We start from the raw sequence: 8529 nt of genomic DNA, 5'->3' as shown, positions 1-8529 counted from the left end.
TTGTATGACTCTAATGTCAAAAAATAGCTAGCTAAAATACAAAATTTTTATTAGTTCTCATTAAAAATGATTATTGGGGAGTTCAATTTGGCGCCAGTATATGTTTAAATAGTGACATTGCGAAAATATGGGGAATGATGTACAAGATACAAGGTACCAATACCTAATTCTGGCCGGGATGGGTATATCCAGCTGTGGCTCAGTCTGTGATTATAAGTTGCTCATTTGTTGGAAAAATGACCGTCATTTGTAAACTGCTATATATCCCAATTGGGAATTTTGATCCTAGCAGATGATTGAATCATAGGTCATAACCGAGACGTAAGGTGGTGCTCTATTACTAGTGACAAGTGGGCGGCAAATATTTGCAGTACCAGGGTGTTCCTTGGTAGTCTCCTATCCAAGTACTTAACCCGGCCCTCCACTGCTTGGCTTCCAAGATCAGATGAGATTGGGCATCTCCAGCGGGGTATGACCGCAGACCTTATGCTCACCCTTGTCACACTGTGTCCAAAATTGTGCACAGATGAGAGCCGATTATTATTGTCGTATGAGCCACAAGTGAAATTTTTTTTTATCACAGTTGATAGGATATACTAAATGATTAAATATCCATCTAGATTATCAGGGCTTAGGTAGTCGCAGTATGGGTAGGAAAAAACCTATATATTGCATAATTATCACATATATGTAAATCTAACATTGAATAAATGATATTATTATAATCATGCAGAAAATAGGGAACCTCCAAATTTGGTCTCCAAAGCCACAGATTGCATGCGTAGTTACACTATAAATTCTGTGAATCAGCTGAGCAGTGAAAAATACAACTCTCAAAAACCAAAAGTGAATTAATATCAACTGAGGTGACACTGTATGTATTCATAGAGTGCCCATACAGTGTAAAGGAGAAAACAGAAAGCGTTTTTGTTTTAAATGGGGTCCAGGGTTTAACAGATGTATCCACATCTGCTTTTTTTTGATAAAGATGTGGACCCCAAATCAGTTTAGTATATATTCCTTTGCTGTTGATAATTAATGTCACTTAGTGTAATATCGCAGTCTGTGTAACATATAGGTAAAATTTCACTAAGTACCTGTCCATGCGCTGATGCATAAATGAAATGAAATATCCAAATCTGATATATAATTTTAAGGTTTAGATCCTACTTGTATGGAGAGGGAGATCCTGGTATCTGAAAGGTGCCGGCCGCGTACGCCCGCGTCTGCCCACGTTGGGCTAGTTGCCGGGCTTTGGCCGCACTGTGCTTCCTGTTGTTCTGGTTCCCTAGGCGACGGACTTAGCCGAGAGCGGCTCGTTGCGGTCACGTGTGCGCACCACGTGACCGTGAGGATGTCCTGACGTACGTTTCGCGTAAAGCTTGGTCACAGGGCGTCAGTAGTTTCTAGCCTACTGGTTTGTCCTTGTATTGGTGATACTGTGTGCTGATTGACTCTGAGCAATAGATTGATAGGTAATTTGGCCTATCATAATCAGTATCGTCTTTGCAGGTTCCCATTGAATGATATGTCCTGATTGACAGTTAGAGGGACCATTGAGCAATAAAATGAACGATCATATAGTTATTTTAATTATTTAAAATATTTAAAAAGAGCTGATAGAATTAATTCTTTTAGTTAATATTTACAAAGGGTAAGGATATGGTGATAATATCATTTGTGGAGCAATTGATTAGAGTATAAAAACTTGAAAGACACTAATTATTAAAAGCATGCACAGCACTTAGTTTGCCTGTGCCATTATTAAAGTAATTGTATACATAGTAAGAGGAAAATACAAGTGCAATTTTTATAAAGATTATTTTCTTATATATATATATATGAATTTAAAATAGAGGTATAGTAAAATTGGTGAGTAGGTGGTCGTGACTGCTGAAACCTAAGAGTGTTAAATTATTTATTATGATAATAATATGCAATTGTGTTTAAAGGAACAAAACACATATTTTAAAAATAAAATTATTATGAGAAGGTTTGTGTGTGAGGGGGGGGGGGAAAGAAGAAGGGAAAAGGAGGGGGAGGGAGGGATTGTTTTTGGGAAAAAGGTGGGGTAAGGTGGGGGGGAGGGGGTTTATTTAGGGGGGGGGGAAGGGGGAAAAAATTGGTTGTGGGGACAAGTGATTGTAAGGAAATTAATTAATTGAATAATATAAATAAAATTTGTTAATAAATATTAATTTTTATAAAATATATTAATAACATTATTGGTGGTTGTGATCTATGGTGTGAGTTAATGGTAGTATATGTACAATAAGTGCAATTAGTAATAAAAATTATTAGAGGGAAAAGGGGGTAAGAAAAAGAAAAGATAAAAAGAGAAGGAAAAGAAAAAGAAAAAGGAAGAAAGAGAAGAGGGGATATTAGAGCACTGGGATTGCTATATTTAATTTAAGAAAACTCCATAATTGATGTTTTCATTCATACCAAACGGGTGAATAGTGCCTAACTTGAAAATCCACTCGCATTCTTTCTTCAAAAGGATGTCAGTCAAGCTTCCACCACGTATTCCGAGTTTGATTTTTTCAAGTCCGAAGACTCTGAGGTCTTCCCATCTGTTGTCATGATGTTGGTAGAAGTGGCGTGCTACTGTGGTCAATGGTTTCATCTTTCTTTTATCAGAGATGGCATTACGTATAGTCCCAATGTGTTCTAAGACACGTTTCAGTGGGCGAGTGGTCATACCCACATATTTTTTGTCACAACTGCATTTGATGCAATAGATGACACCTTCAGTAAGACAATTCATATAGTCATTAATTTTGAGTTCTGACCCATATTTGTCTTTTACTTCCTTCACTACTTCGATATGTCTGCAAGCTTTGCATCTACCACAGGGATATGTTCCTGTTGTGGTGATTTTCTTAGTAGGTATTCTTTGAAAATGACTTTGGACCAAATGGTCTTTTAAATTTCTGGACCTTCGCCAGCTCATGGAGACACGTGTACCCAGTTTTTCTGATAAGACGGGGTCAGTGTGCAATACATGCCAATGTTTTTGTATTGCTTCACTGACTTCCTTCCATTCATGGCAATAATTACCCACGAATCTGATAGTATTTGTGTTTTGTGTTGTTTCTTTCTTCTTAAAGATGATTTCATCCCTGGGGACAAACTCTGCATTCCGAGAAGCTTTTTTTATTGAAGTATTACTGTACCCCCTTTCCCGTAATCGTTGGGCCAGTTCTATGCTCTGTTTTTTGAATTTGTGATCATCTGAGCAATTCCTGCGAAGACGCAGGAATTCTCCTTTTGGTATATTTTCTATGGTGGGATGAAAGTGTGAACTAGTCTGGTGCAGCAAAGTGTTTGTCGCGGTAGTTTTACGGTACAAACTTGTGGCGATCATTCCCTCTTGGTCCTTGTATAGCATTAAGTCCAAAAAAGGTAGCTCCGTTTGGCTGATGTTATGGGTAAGACGAAGATTAAGATTGTTGTCATTTAGGCACTCTATAAACTGATGTAACAGTTGTAGGTCCCCTTCCCATATCAAAAAGATATCGTCTATGTATCTTGTCCACATGATGATATTAGATGTAAAATTATCATGGGTATCTTTGAAGACGAATTCTTTCTCCCACCATCCTAAGAAGATGTTCGCATAGGTGGGCGCACAGGCCGCCCCCATAGCAGTACCCCGCGTTTGGAGGTAAAATCTGTCATTGAATACAAAAAAGTTATAATGCAATACAAAGTGCAACAGTTTGATCAGAAAAGTGTGAAATTCCTCCCAGCCTTCATTGTGCAGAAAATATTCGACTGCTGCTATGCCTTCTGTGTGACCAATTGAGGTATATAGCGCTTCTACGTCTAGTGATACTAGGTATTGGTTGTCCTCCAATTTCACGTCGTGCAATTTCCTAAGTATATCTGCTGTATCTTGTATATATGAAGGAAGACCCAGTACAAGATGTCTAAGGTGCAAATCCAGAAAAATGCTAGCCTTTTCAGTTAATCCTCCTATACCTGATACTATTGGTCGTCCAGGTGGTTTTAGAATATTTTTGTGCACTTTTGGCAGCATGTAATATGTAGGAATTTTTGGATTCTGAATATGTAAGTATTCATATTCTTGTTTTGTAATTAATCCTTGTTCTCGGGCCTGAGTAATAATTTTACAGTAGACCGACATGTAGTTATCCAGGGGGTTAAGAAGTATTCTTTTGTAACAGTCAGTGGATTCTAATTGACGTAATGCTTCTTTAATATAGTCTGTTTTTGGCCAGATCACAATATTACCTCCTTTGTCCGATGGCTTGATTAGGACATCCTGCCATGTTTGTATCTCCCTCATGGCCTTTCTTTCTTGATATGTCATATTTGAATGGCGAAAATGTTTTTTATTGGTATGGATGAGATCAAATTCTTTTGCAACTAGTTTTTGAAATACCTGAACTTCTGGACATATTTGTTCCGGTGGGTAGTATGTGGATTTCTTCTTAATAACTGGTCTGATAGGTGGTCTGTGGTCCGTACGATTGGACCTATATTGGTCTTGTTGTAATTCATATAATGCAGCCAGTGCTTCTTCCTCCATTGCTTGAAGATCTGGGGTTGCTTCTTCCTCCATTGCTTGAATATCTGGGGTTGCGGTTTCTTCTATTTCAGGGGTTTCTCCTCTTGTAGTGGTGGGAGTTGTTTTATCACTGTAAAGTTTTGTCAGTATTAATTTCCTTCCAAATAGTTTCAGGTCCTTCTCCCATCTGAACCTTTCAAAGTGTCCTGTGGGAGAAAATGTCAGGCCTTTACTTAGTATGGATTTTTGTGCATCTGTAAGTATATGTTCAGAAAGATTGATGATTTTGAGTTTATTATCATGTTGTATGTTTTCCACCATAGTCAGGGGACTGGTGGTTGTCATCTCCTCTGTTTGTTTCGGGTCAGAGGGGGTGAGAAATCCCATTGTTGCTGACCTCTTCTTCCTCTTCCGCCCCCTCCTCGTCTTCCTCCTCTTTGTCTTCCTCGTACCCTCCCTGTTCGGGGGTTCCCTAAAAAAGAAGTGGAAGAGGTAGTAGAGGGGGAGGGATTATATTGGCTGCTACTTGTTTGTCCTCTAGATCCCAAATGTTTGTCGGGTATGTAGTCAACAGTGTCTTCTGTTCCAGATGTTTCCGCCTCTGAGGATAAATATTCACCTGTATATTGGGTTGTATTTCTTTTCCAGTTAGACCTTTGCCATTTAAAAACTCTTCCCGAGGCAAAGTCCTTTTTGTCTCTGGCGTATTTTGTTCGTTTACGATCTATGATGGATTGTTCATATGCCTGTAATTCTTGTTTGTTATGTTCAAAACACTTCTGGAATTGTGAATCCTTTTCCCAAGTTTCTAATTTTTTGCCCAGGTCTTCCAACTCGCGTTCGCATTCTTCCAGTATCAAGTTGTTATGTTTAGTTAAAATGTTCATAAGATCACTTGAACATTTTAGGAGAGTATTTTCCCATTCCTTCTTCAAATTTTCACTCGCTAAATCGAATGCCGGAAAGATTCTTGGACGAAGGCCTCTGGGCGATATTTTATTTTTAATATAGTTTTCCAGAGTTGTGAGGTCCCAGGTGGTCCTAATTTGTTTGCGTAGCAGCCCATTCAGTTTGTGAAAGTCTGATTCCCAACTGATATGAGGTTCATTATCTGTGATTTCACTCGGAAAGATATCATCTAGATTATCCTTATTTTTGCGTCTTAAACTCAGCTCTTGTTTAAGATTAAAACTCATATTTCATGAGAGGACTCCCGAAAAAAAGAAAGATAGAGAGAAAAAATAATAATGAGGAACAGAGATTTCCTGAAGAAGGAATATCTGTTACCTTTATATTACCGTGCAGGTGTTTCCGAGAAGACTGGGGACCAGTCACAAGTACAGTTATTTAAGAAACAAAAAATGGAAACCGCACTGGTCTTTTGATGTATATGTGTGATGATAATTATCTGTAAATACTGATAATGGAATTTAGGGTTCAAATCCTTATTTTGGGGAGTAGATACGTAAGGTAACACATTCCTTTTTGTATCAAAAGACTACCCATCAGTGGTGCTCCCCCGAGTCAGTTAAACATGATGTAAACTTTGAAAAGAAAAAAAGAAGACTCTTTTTTGGGAAGCACTCTTATACAGATAATATTGTATGACTCTAATGTCAAAAAATAGCTAGCTAAAATACAAAATTTTTATTAGTTCTCATTAAAAATGATTATTGGGGAGTTCAATTTGGCGCCAGTATATGTTTAAATAGTGACATTGCGAAAATATGGGGAATGATGTACAAGATACAAGGTACCAATACCTAATTCTGGCCGGGATGGGTATATCCAGCTGTGGCTCAGTCTGTGATTATAAGTTGCTCATTTGTTGGAAAAATGACCGTCATTTGTAAACTGCTATATATCCCAATTGGGAATTTTGATCCTAGCAGATGATTGAATCATAGGTCATAACCGAGACGTAAGGTGGTGCTCTATTACTAGTGACAAGTGGGCGGCAAATATTTGCAGTACCAGGGTGTTCCTTGGTAGTCTCCTATCCAAGTACTTAACCCGGCCCTCCACTGCTTGGCTTCCAAGATCAGATGAGATTGGGCATCTCCAGCGGGGTATGACCGCAGACCTTATGCTCACCCTTGTCACACTGTGTCCAAAATTGTGCACAGATGAGAGCCGATTATTATTGTCGTATGAGCCACAAGTGAAATTTTTTTATCACAGTTGATAGGATATACTAAATGATTAAATATCCATCTAGATTATCAGGGCTTAGGTAGTCGCAGTATGGGTAGGAAAAAACCTATATATTGCATAATTATCACATATATGTAAATCTAACATTGAATAAATGATATTATTATAATCATGCAGAAAATAGGGAACCTCCAAATTTGGTCTCCAAAGCCACAGATTGCATGCGTAGTTACACTATAAATTCTGTGAATCAGCTGAGCAGTGAAAAATACAACTCTCAAAAACCAAAAGTGAATTAATATCAACTGAGGTGACACTGTATGTATTCATAGAGTGCCCATACAGTGTAAAGGAGAAAACAGAAAGCGTTTTTGTTTTAAATGGGGTCCAGGGTTTAACAGATGTATCCACATCTGCTTTTTTTTGATAAAGATGTGGACCCCAAATCAGTTTAGTATATATTCCTTTGCTGTTGATAATTAATGTCACTTAGTGTAATATCGCAGTCTGTGTAACATATAGGTAAAATTTCACTAAGTACCTGTCCATGCGCTGATGCATAAATGAAATGAAATATCCAAATCTGATATATAATTTTAAGGTTTAGATCCTACTTGTATGGAGAGGGAGATCCTGGTATCTGAAAGGTGCCGGCCGCGTACGCCCGCGTCTGCCCACGTTGGGCTAGTTGCCGGGCTTTGGCCGCACTGTGCTTCCTGTTGTTCTGGTTCCCTAGGCGACGGACTTAGCCGAGAGCGGCTCGTTGCGGTCACGTGTGCGCACCACGTGACCGTGAGGATGTCCTGACGTACGTTTCGCGTAAAGCTTGGTCACAGGGCGTCAGTAGTTTCTAGCCTACTGGTTTGTCCTTATATTGGTGATACTGTGTGCTGATTGACTCTGAGCAATAGATTGATAGGTAATTTGGCCTATCATAATCAGTATCGTCTTTGCAGGTTCCCATTGAATGATATGTCCTGATTGACAGTTAGAGGGACCATTGAGCAATAAAATGAACGATCATATAGTTATTTTAATTATTTAAAATATTTAAAAAGAGCTGATAGAATTAATTCTTTTAGTTAATATTTACAAAGGGTAAGGATATGGTGATAATATCATTTGTGGAGCAATTGATTAGAGTATAAAAACTTGAAAGACACTAATTATTAAAAGCATGCACAGCACTTAGTTTGCCTGTGCCATTATTAAAGTAATTGTATACATAGTAAGAGGAAAATACAAGTGCAATTTTTATAAAGATTATTTTCTTATATATATATATATATGAATTTAAAATAGAGGTATAGTAAAATTGGTGAGTAGGTGGTCGTGACTGCTGAAACCTAAGAGTGTTAAATTATTTATTATGATAATAATATGCAATTGTGTTTAAAGGAACAAAACACATATTTTAAAAATAAAATTATTATGAGAAGGTTTGTGTGTGAGGGGGGGGGGGAAAAGGAGAAGGGAAAAGGAGGGGGAGGGAGGGATTGTTTTTGGGAAAAAGGTGGGGTAAGGTGGGGGGGAGGGGGTTTATTTAGGGGGGGGGGAAGGGGGAAAAAATTGGTTGTGGGGACAAGTGATTGTAAGGAAATTAATTAATTGAATAATATAAATAAAATTTGTTAATAAATATTAATTTTTATAAAATATATTAATAACATTATTGGTGGTTGTGATCTATGGTGTGAGTTAATTGTAGTATATGTACAATAAGTGCAATTAGTAATAAAAATTATTAGAGGGAAAAGGGGGTAAGAAAAAGAAAAGATAAAAAGAGAAGGAAAAGAAAAAGAAAAAGGAAGAAAGAGAAGAGGGGATATTAGAGCACTGGG

General features: G+C 37.8%; 2 pseudogenes; both read right to left on the bottom strand.

The window, feature by feature from the left end:
- Positions 1–362: 362 nt before the first annotated feature.
- LOC134942964 (5S ribosomal RNA) lies at positions 363–483 on the bottom strand (annotated as a pseudogene).
- Positions 484–6496: 6013 nt separating this feature from the next.
- LOC134942953 (5S ribosomal RNA) lies at positions 6497–6617 on the bottom strand (annotated as a pseudogene).
- Between the last annotated feature and the right edge of the window lie 1912 nt (positions 6618–8529).

Source organism: Pseudophryne corroboree, chromosome 1 (assembly GCF_028390025.1).
Source record: "Pseudophryne corroboree isolate aPseCor3 chromosome 1, aPseCor3.hap2, whole genome shotgun sequence".
NCBI lineage: Eukaryota > Metazoa > Chordata > Amphibia > Anura > Myobatrachidae > Pseudophryne > Pseudophryne corroboree.
This window is presented reverse-complemented; position numbering and strand designations above follow the sequence as displayed.